The sequence below is a fragment of the Triticum dicoccoides genome, chromosome 5A (genome assembly GCF_002162155.2).
Source record: "Triticum dicoccoides isolate Atlit2015 ecotype Zavitan chromosome 5A, WEW_v2.0, whole genome shotgun sequence".
Lineage (NCBI taxonomy): Eukaryota > Viridiplantae > Streptophyta > Magnoliopsida > Poales > Poaceae > Triticum > Triticum dicoccoides.
The window spans coordinates 449,263,274-449,274,975 of record NC_041388.1 but is presented as its reverse complement, the minus strand read 5'-3'; positions in this window follow the sequence as shown (position 1 = coordinate 449,274,975).

Here is an 11,702-nt window from a genome sequence, read left to right as displayed (position 1 = left end):
CAGACCCCTTTAGTACCGGTTCATGGAACAAACCGGTACTAAAGGTTAGCCCTTTAGTACCGGTTTGTGCCACGAACCGGTACTAAAGGCGATCGTGGGGCCCCAGCCTGACGCCAGCCTGCCATCACCCCTTTAGTACCAGTTCATGGCACGAACCGGTACTAAAGGTTCAACATGAACCGGCATTAATGCATAGTCATTCGAACCGGCACTACTGGTACCATTAGTGCCGGCTCAAATTCAAACCGGCACTAATGTGCTTCACGTTTGACCCTTTCTCTACTAGTGAAAGATGCATGATGGCTATATTCTCTGACTTTTGTGAAAATATTTGTGAGGTTTTCACGGACGATTTCTCCGTCTATGGATCCTCTTTTGATGATTGCTTAAGCAACCTTGATCGAGTTTTGCAGAGATGTGAAGAAACTAACCTTGTCTTGAATTGGGAGAAATGCCACTTTATGGTTAATCAAGGTATTGTCTTGGGGCATAAAGTTTCTGAAAGAGGTATTGAAGTTGATAAAGCTAAGGTTGATGCTATTAAAAATATGCCATGTCCTAAGGACATCAAAGGTATAAGAAGTTTCCTTGGTCATGCCGGTTTTTATAGGTGGTTCATTAAGGACTTCTCAAAAATTTCTCGGCCTCTGACTAATTTATTACAAAAATAAATACCATTTGTTTTTATGATGATTGCGTAGAAGCATTTTAAATACTTAAGAAAGCATTGATCTCTGCACCTATTGTTCAACCACCTGATTGGAATTTACCCTTTGAAATTATGTGTGATGCTAGTGATTATGCTGTAGGTGCTGTTCTAGGGCAAAGAGTTGATAAGAAATTAAATTTTATTCAATATGCTAGTAAAACTGTAGAAAATGCCCAGAGAAATTATGCTACCACTGAAAAAGAATTCTTAGCAGTTGTATTTGCTTGTGATAAGTTTAGACCTTATATTGTTGATTATAAAGTAACTATTCACACAGATCAAGCTGCTATTAAATATATTATGGACAAGAAAGATGCTAAACCTAGATTTATTAGATGGGTTCTCTTGCTACAAGAATTTGATTTGCATACTATTGATAGAAAGGGAGCTGAGAACCCCGTTGTAGACAACTTGTCTAGGTTAGAAAATGTTCTTGATGACCCACTACCTATTGATGATAGCTTTCCTGATGAACAATTAAATGTCATAAATGCTGCTCACACTGCTCCATGGTATGCTGATTATGCTAATTATATTGTTGCTAAATTTATACCACCTAGTTTCACATACCAGCAAAAGAAAAAGTTTTTCTATGATTTGAGACATTACTTTTGGGATGACCCACACCTTTATAAAGAAGGAGCAGATGGTGTTATTAGACGTTGTGTACCTGAGCATGAACAGGAACAGATCCTACGCAAGTGTCACCGCGAAGCTTATGGAGGACACCACACTGGAGATAGAACTGCACATAAGGTATTGCAATCCAGCTTTTATTGGCCTAATCTCTTCAAGGATGCCCGTAAGTTTGTTGTATCTTGTGATGAATGCCAAAGAATTGGTAATATTAATAGACGTCAAGAAATTCCTATGAATTACTCACTTGTTATTGAACCATTTGATGTTTGGGGCTTTGATTATATGGGACCTTTTCCGGCCTCCAATGGATACACTCATATTTTAGTTGTTGTTGATTATGTTACTAAGTGGGTAGAAGCTATTCCAACTAGTAGTGTTGATCATAACACCTCTATTAAGATGCTTAAAGAAGTTATTTTTCCAAGGTTTGGAGTCCCTAGATATTTAATGACTGATGGTGGTTCACATTTTATTCATGGTGCTTTTCGTAAGATGCTTGCTAAGTATGATGTTAATCATAGAATTGCATCTCCTTATCACCCACAGTCTAGTGGTCAAGTAGAATTGAGTAATAGAGAACTCAAATTAATTTTGCAAAAGACTATTAATAGATCTAGAAAGAATTGGTCCAAGAAACTTGATGATGCATTATGGGCCTATAGAACTGCATATAAATATCCTATGGGTATGCCTTCGTATAAAATGGTCTATGGAAAAGCATGTCACTTACCTCTCGAACTAGAACATAAGGCTTATTGGGCTATTAAAGAGCTCAATTATGAGTTCAAACTTGCCGGTGAGAAGAGGTTATTTGACATTAGCTCACTGGATGAATGGAGAACCCAAGCCTATGAGAATGCCAAATTGTTTAAAGAAAAAGTTAAAAGATGGCATGACAAAAGAATACAAAAGCATGAGTTTAATATAGGTGATTATGTATTGCTATACAACTCTCGTTCAAGATTTTTTGCAGGAAAACTTCTCTCTATATAGGAAGGTCCTTACATTATCGAGGAGGTCTATCGTTCCGGTGCCATAAAAATCAACAACTTCGAAGGCACAAACCCGAAGGTGGTGAACGGTCAAAGAATCAAACATTATATCTCAGGTAATCCAATAAATCTTGAAACCAATGTTATTGGAACTGTAACCCTGGAGGAAAACATAAGGGACACTTTCCGGAACGTTTCAGACTCCGAAAAGGAATAGGTATGTGGTACGGTAATTAAACCGACTCCAAAACAGTTCTAATGGCAATTTTCTTCCGTTTTGGAATATTAAGAAAAATAAAAAAATAAGAAGCAGTCCGGGAAGGACACGAGGGCTCCATGAGGGTGGAGGGCGCGCCCTACCCCCTCGGTGTGCCCCCCCTACCTCGTGGGCACCTCGTGTGCTCTCCGGACTCCGTTTTCTTGCATGATACGTATTTTGGTCGGTAACAATTCATTATATAATCTCCCGGAGGTTTTGACTCCCGTATCACACAAATATTTCTCGTCCTTGTTTCGAGCTATTTTTGTGACAGATCTAGGTTGCCATGACGTCTTCAAGTGCCCCCAAGGACAAGTTTTTTGAGAAGGTCATCAACCCCTACCTCGCGGAAGTGCTCCAACACCTTCAAACTGTTGAGATGCGTGAGGGGGTGCTGCACATCCGTGATGCTGAGGGACCAAGGAGGACCAGAAGCGTGGAGACAAGGCTCGAGGCAATGGAGCAACAAGTTTTCATGTGCCAGGAGATGGTGGAACGCGGACTCGACACCAACCATATGATGATCGCGGAGTTCACCAACAACCACAAGCTGGATGCCAAGAACATTGGGGAGACTGAGGGAGTCCTGGATTAGGGGGTCTCCGGACGGCCGGACTATATCCTTTGGCTGGACTGTTGGACTATGAAGATACAAGAATGAAGACTTCGTCCCGTGTCCGGATAGGACTCTACTTTGCATGGAAGTCAAGCTAGGCAGTACGGATATGGATATCTCCTCCTTTGTAACCGACCTTGTGTAACCCTAGCCCCCTCCGGTGTCTATATAAACCGGAGGGGTTTTAGTCCATAGGACAACATACAATCATACCATAGGCTAGCTTCTAGGGTTTAGCCCCTCCGATCTCATGGTAGATCAACTCTTGTAATACCCATATCATCAAGAATAAATCTAGCAGGACGTAGGGTTTTGCCTCCATCAAGAGGGCCCGAACCTGGGTAAAACATCGTGTCCCCTGCCTCCTGTTACCATCCGCCTTAGATGCACAGTTCGGGACCCCCTACCCGAGATCCGCCGATTTTGACACCGACATTGGTGCTTTCATTGAGAGTTCCTCTGTGTCGTCGCCGTTAGGCTTGATGGCTCCTTCTATCATCTATAGCAATGCGGTCCAGGGTGAGACTTTTCTCCCCGGACAGATCTTTGTGTTCGGAGGCTTCGCACTGCGGGCCAACTCGCTTGGCCATCTGGAGCAGATCGAAAGCTATGCCCCTGGCCATCAGGTCAGGTTTGGAAGATTAAATTACACGACCGATATCCGCGGAGACTTGATCTTCGACGGATTCGAGCGCCTGCCTTGTGCGCCACGCGGTCACGATGAGTACGATTTAGCTCTACCATTGGAACGTATTCAGGAGATCCATGGACGGGTGGATAGACCCCGTCACGGAGGCCGTATCCTCAGTGGCGATCGAGCCGAATATCGACCTTACCCTTCACAAGAGCCGTGTTGCCAAACTGCCGGATCCTTCCCCGGCCACGGACTCCGAACTGCCTACGCCCGTGCCTATCAAATCCGACTGGGCGCCAATCATGGAGTTCACCTCCATGGATATCTTTCAGCACTCGCCTTTCGGCGACTTTCTGAATTCATTAAAGTCTCTCTCCTTGTCAGGAGAGTCCTGGCCGAACTATGTCCAGCAGGATTGGGATGCGGATGACGAAGAAATTCGCCGCCCACCCACCACCCACTTAGTAGCCACTATCAATGACTTAACCGACATGCTCGACTTCGACTCCGAAAACATCGACGGTATGGACAACGATGCAGGAGACGAACAGGAACCACTGCCCACAGGGCACTGGACGCCCACTTCATCACATGACGTATACATGGTGGACACACCAAAAGAAAACGACGACGACGAAAGGAAGGACGCAACGAAGGGTTGTCCCCTCGAGAAGCAGTCAAAGGGCGGCGTAAGCGCCGCTCCAAATCCCGCCTCGGCAGAAACAACGATCACATAGACCCAGCGTTAGAGCAGGGTGAACCATCGCCGGACCACGGCAACACGGATAATCAAACCGAACAACCCGACTCTGTCAAAGATAATAGTCCGGACGAAATCACACCGGACAGACACCCGGAGAAACAGAATGCCCATCAAAGGCTTGTTGCCACCGCGAGGATTCTAAAAAATCAGAAGCAAAGGCTCAAGGCTGCGCAAGACACACTCAGAATCAGATGGAGTAAAGTACTCAACACAGCAGCGAAGCACGGCGGTAATCGCCACACCAAGAGCTACCCGAAGCGGAAGTTGCTACCTGAATTCGATGAGGAGGCCTTAGATCCCCCGCAACCAAAAATTAAAATGGCCATCTGGCCGGATAGACGACCTCACGACCAACATAGAGCGGCAAACAACACCGCACACAAGCCAATACGCGATCCACGCGAGGGCTCGCATCAAAGGGACGACGCAACCAGATCCATCTATGGACCACGCAAGCGCGCTCCAGCATACGATGCAACACAACAAACATCCGAACAACGCGGTACACCCAGATACAGAGGTGCCGCACACCCCCTATGTTTCACCGGCGAGGTGCTGGAGCATGAATTTCCAGAGGGATTCAAACCCATAAACATAGAGGCATACGACGGAACAACAGACCCTGGGGTCTGGATTGACGACTATATCCTCCATATCCATATGGCTCGAGGAGATGATCTCCACGCCATTAAGTATTTACCCCTCAAACTGAAAGGGCCAGCTCAACACTGGCTTAAAAGCCTCCCCGAAAGCTCCATTGGAAGCTGGGAAGAGCTCGAAGACGATTTTCGGGAAAACTCTCAACGGACTTATGTCCGACCTCCGGATGCGGACGATTTAAGTCATATAACTCAACAGCCCGGAGAGTCAGCCTGAAAGCTTTGGAACAGGTTTCTTACTAAAAAGAACCAAATAGTCGACTGTCCAGACGCTGAAGCCTTCGCAGCTTTTAAACACAGCGTCCGAGACGAATGGCTTGCCAGACACCTCGGCCAAGAAAAGCCGAGAACGATGGCAGCGTTAACAAGCCTCATGACCCGCTTTTGCACGGGCGAGGACAGCTGGCTAGCCCGATGCAGCACCAGCGACCCAAGTACATCCGAAGTTAGAGATGGAAATGGGAAATCACGACGCAGCAAAAATAATAAGCACCGGAATAAAGAAGACATCCCGAAGAGCACGACGGTAAACGCCGGATTCAGAAGCTCTCGGCCAGGTCAGCAAAAGCCGCCCTCTAAAGGCGCCAGAGATGAACTGTCCAGCCTAAACAAAATTCTGGACCAAATATGCTAGATCCATAGCACCCCCGATAAACCTACGAATCATACCCACAGAGAATGTTGGGTCTTCAAGCAGTCTGGCAAGCTCAATGTCGAACATAAGGGGCAGGATACACCAAGCGAAGACGAGGATGAGCCTCGCAAGCAAAGCACTGGGGAACAGAAGAAATTTCCACCAGAAGTCAAAATAGTAAACGTGTTACACGTGATAAAGGGGAGAAACAAAGCGGCACTCCCAGATAAATATGCCCAAGGGCCTATCACCGCGGAGTTCTGCCACTGGCCATCTCAACCGATCACCTTCGACCATCAGGATTACTCGGCAAGTATCCGGCGCGCAGGATGGGCTGCCTTGGTATTTGATCCAATAATTGACGGATACCACTTCACACGAGTCCTGATGGACGGTGGCAGCAGTCTAAACCTGATATATCAGGACAAAATCTGCAAAATGGGGATAGACCCAACGAAAATTTGCCCCAACAATACTACCTTTAAAGGAGTAACGCCAGGCCCAGGGGCTCGTTGCACGGGCTCCCTGCTACTAGAGGTTATATTCGGCTTCCCCGACCACTTCCGTAGCGAAAATTTAACCTTCCACATTGCTCCGTTCCAAAGTGGCTATCAAGCACTACTTGGACGTGAAGCTTTCGCTCGCTTTAATGCAATACCGCATTACGCTTCCCTCACGCTTAAGATGCCCGGTCCACGTGGCATCATTACAGTAAATGGAAATATTGAGCGATCCCTGCACGCTGAAGAGAATGTGGCTGCCTTGGCAGCCGTACACTAAAACGGCCTCACCAACTAAAGCATTCAATAGGTCGTCAAGACTACAGACACGGTTAGACGAGTCCGACACAGCTATATGTAATTCATACAGGTTTGATGGCCATGCCCCTATTACAAATACAAGGGGCTCAACGCGCACAAACAAGTGGCAACTTTTACTCATCTTGAATTGAACATGGTTTCTTTAAACCTACCTTTTTGCATGACAACTTTTCACCTAAGTTCCTCTCTTTTACAGATGACCATCGTGCTACACCCGTCCAGGATACGGCACAATGGAGACACAGGCGCAGACGTGCAGCAGGGACCCGTTCGAAGGATTCTTTTTAGATTAAGACCCTGCATCAACCTTTTTTACTGTCTCTTGTTGATACACATCCCTTGGGTTTTTAGTACAATTGAGTAGGATGCTGATGTCTTGGCATGTGGCCACGTCAGAGTAATGCACGTACCTGGACACCAGGGGCTTCTTACAAAGGGCACTGTTCAGGCCCACAATAAAGACCGAACACCATAGGGAGCGTTCGGTGTCGCGAGTTTGGCCTTATATGCATCAGCTCCGAATCATGTCTTTGGTCAAATGTTGGGTTTGCCCGGCTCCTGTGTTTTGCTGCCTTACTTTCCGCTCTATCGGCTAAGGCGGCACCAGGAGAACTACTACGATTGTGCCCTGGTTCATCCGGACGAGCACCCCAGTAGAGAAAGCCGAAAACTGACTGTCATGATATAGCGCGAGACTGGTCAACCACTCGATGACCCATCGGAATCTTAGAATTCCTCTGCCTTAATGAAGGTCGTTCCCAGCCAGGCAAGTACGCACCCCGAATTCGGATGAGCGTGGAGCTACCAGGGGCTATATAGTAGCCCCACTGTCAAACTCCTATGGCTAAGTGAAAGTGTTAAAGCATTATAGTCCGGTTGCCTAGTTCGCTGCGCCATCACCTCCTTATTAGGACCAAGACGTTGGATTCAGTGTGAATACACGGCTTCTGCGAACACCCCTGCATTATATGCGTGGCGGCTGAAGCCAACGACTGCAATCTTTCAGGTTATACACATGTATACATAAACGGCCGCACAGGAGGCATCACAATACTTTCAGGCACAAGTATAAATACAACCTTGATAAATTCAATAAAAACATTGTTTTTACAATGGGAATACATGTCATTCAAACATAATATTCTTCGAGCACCAGGCCTCTATCAAACGAGCACCCTCAAGAACTTCTTCAAAATAGTGCTCGACAGCCACTCGGCCTATGACCGAACCCTGCGCCGCAACAGTGGTAGCATCCATCTCCGCCCAGTATGCTTTGACACGGGCAAGGGCCATCCGCTAGCCCTCTATGCACGCCGACCTCTTCATCGCATTGATGCGTGGCACCGCACCAAGGAACTGCTGCACCAGGCTAAAATAGTTGTTCGGCTTTGGCGTTTCCGGCCACAGCTGATCCACGACAGACCTCGTGGCGAGTTCGGACAATCTATTGAGTTCGGCCCATTCGGCTAGCTGATCAGTCAATGGAAGCGGACGCTCTGGAACGTTAAACTGCGACCAGAACAGCTTGTCCACCTCACGATCTGTTTGATCTTGGAAGTATTCGGCCACATCGACAGCGCTCGCCGCCAAGTCCATATATGCGTCTGCCGAACTCCACAGCCGATCCAGAGGGGCATATCGCGGATCTCCGAACTTCCTTCGTAGCATAAAGGGCTTCCTAGCCGCAATATCCCCGGCTTCACGCAGTTCCTCCTTCTTCGCTCTCATGGAAGAGCGGGTGTCCTTGGTCGCCATTATGGCCTTCTCAAGGTCCGACGCCCTCTCCTGATTTTCTTCTTCGAGGAACTGGCAACGGTCGGCAGTGTCTTTTAACTTTACAGCCATCTTGGCCATTTTATCTTTGCTCTCGCAATGTGCAGCCTTTTCGGCTCTTAACTCTTCGGCCGCCTTTAAAGCGGCCGCATTACTAATCCTTGTTTGTTCTTTGGCTTGGGGAAGTTCCGCCCGAAGGGTTTCCACGGTGGCAGCTCCATCTGTAGTCACAAAATATTAAAGATACTGGCATCACGCTGCTCTTACTATGTGACATTCAACAGAAAATATCACTTACCCTGTGCCTCGTCAAGCCTCTTGTTAACAAGATTGATGTCGGCATCCGCCGCATCCAGTTGCCGCTTTAGTTCGGCAAACTCATGAGTCCGGCTAGCCACCGGAGCTTCCACTACCTGCACATTAAAGCGGTATGGTTATTACCTGGGACTATGATCCTCTGCTTGCCGCCGTTCTCAGTGACAACCAGAGTCTCATGGGCTACTATCTACACAGGGCACACCTAACAATGTGCGGTACTATTACAAAGGTATATCATTTTACGTACCTCAAAGCCCGTTAGTAGACACATAAAGGCGTCATGCAACCCGCTTTCGGCGGATGAAATCCTTTCCATCACCGTACTCATTAACGTACGGTGTTCTTCCGAGATGGTCGCTCGCTTCAACAGATCCCTCAGTGCGTCCGACCGCATACCAGACGGCGCCGGACTCTCTTGTTCGCCCTCTTCAAGAGCCGTATGCTGGGGACTTCGGACGACTATAGGATTATCTTCTGGCCTCACCGGATCCGGAGAGGCCCTTCACGACGACACATCAAGGTTGCCTGCTTCTTGTGCGGGGGAGTCCGGGGGAGGCGTTTCGCTCTCCATCATTTCCGGAAGAAGGTCCCCTGAAGACGAGCTCAGTTGACAAGGGCTAAGATCCGAACTGCAAGATAAATGCTTCGGTCATTTTTTCCTCGGAAGTAAGGTAGAATATCTTTACTATTAAGTATTTTTTGATCATTTACGGCTCGTTAGAGGGATGGTCCCCGAACGGACTTTGTGCGGCAAAAGCACCCTCTGAGGCAGGACCCTCTGGTGGAGACTTCTTCTCCCGTTTGGAAGCCTTGGTTTCCGGATCTTCAGAGGCAATCCTCTTCCTTCCCCGAAGCGAGAGAAGGTCAGATTCTTCCCCTTGGTTATCCTCCTTCACGGAGGCGCTCATTCCCTCAGTTGAAATGGGTAGCGATGGGGGCCCGCTTTCGCCCTCATTATTCCCCCCCCCCTTTATCTTCCATTGAGGGCTCCGGGCAAGGTGCTAGCTTGAGCATCTTTTCCCGTACCGGATTGTCCAAACCCTCAGGAAGGGGGGCCGAACACCGAATCGTCTTCGCCTTCGTTAGCAAGTCCTGGTCAAAGAGAGATTTCTTAGAATGACGTCATGATAAATGAAAGACGGTGTGTTCGGCTAGAGGATTACTTACTTGGTCGGCGGTGCGGTTGCTGCTCAGGCCCACGTCCTCGGTAGTATCCGGACACTCTATTTGGGGTCTGAAGAATGATTTATACATCTCCTTGGGCGTCAGGCCGAGACAATTCTGGATAGTGCGTGGTCCTTCTGGGTTGAACTCCCACATGCGGAGGGGCCGACGTTTGCAAGGCTGGACTCGACGAACCAGCATGACTTGCACCACCATAACCAGACTGAAATCTCCTTCGAAGAGATCTTGAATACAGATCTGCAGTATAGGCACGTCTATGGGAGTCCTGGATTAGGGGGTCTCCGGACAGCCGGATTATATCCTTTGGCCGGACTGTTGGACTATGAAGATACAAGATTGAAGACTTCATCTCGTGTCCGGATGGGACTCTACTTGGCTTGGAAGGCAAGCTAGGCAATACGGATATGTATATCTCCTTTGTAATCGACCTTGTGTAACCCTAGCCTCCTCTGGTGTCTATATAAACCGGAGGGGTTTTAGTCCATAGGACAACATACAATCATACCATAGGCTAGCTTCTAGGGTTTAGCCTCTCTGATCTCGTGGTAGATCTACTCTTGTACTACCCATATCATCAATATTAATCAAGCAGGACGTAGGGTTTGACCTCCATCAAGAGGGTCCGAACCTGGGTAAAACATCGTGTCCCCTACCTCCTATTACCATCCGCCTTAGACGCACAGTTTGGGACCCCCTACCCGAGATCCGCCGGTTTTGACATCGACAACGTACTTGGCTGGACCCCAGCTCAACCCTCTGCTAATCCATGACATCAATTGTGGTGGAGGGCCTAAGTGGAAAGCAGGGGCGGCCACCCACTTGGCACTTCTGGGAGCTGTGATGTAAAACCACTCCCGTTGCCATAATCTGGACACCTCTGGAAAGGAATCCTTTGGCCATGGAGCTCCAGCGATCTTGCTTATTAATGCACCTCCGCATGCTACATGCTGCCCCTCGACCATCTTCGGATTCACGTCAAAGGTCTTGAACCACAGGCCGAAGTGAGGGGTAATGCGGAGGAAGGCCTCACATACGACAATAAATGCCGAGATGTGGACAAAGGAGTCTGAGGCTAGATCGTGGAAATCTATCCCGTAATAGAACATCAAACCCCTAACGAAGGGATCCTGAGTAAGGCTTATACCTCGGAGGAAGTGGAAGATGAACACAGCGTTCTCGTTGGGTTCGGGAGTAGGGATGACCTGCCCTTGGGCAGGCAGCCGATGCGAAACCTAGGCGGTCAGGTATCTGGCCTCCCTCAACTTCTTGATATCCTCTTCCGTAACGGAGGAGGGCATCCATCGACCTTGAAGGCTAGATCCGGACATGATTGAAGGTCCGAAGCACCTGACCTGGGATTTGGGTGTTAGAACTCGAGGCGGGGGAAGGATTCGATTGAGCACTGGAGGGAAAAAAGTAAAAGCCTTGTCCCTTTATAAAGAGGGTGAATATCAAGCGTCCTCCTAGTGGTCGTTTGGGACGTGCCAAAAATCTAGAAGTCCTAGGCACGGTTGGGTTACCCACGACCGTATTGATGAGAATCCCGAAATTAGGGGAACACGATCTCTGCTTAGACAAGACGTGTCAAGAAACCGCCTCGTGTTATGAGTGGAGCTGGTTGAAGAAAACTGGTTCGAATAATCACCGAGCCATGGCCTGATGTCATGTTGCCAAAGTGTATCAGCAGATTAAGATTTGTG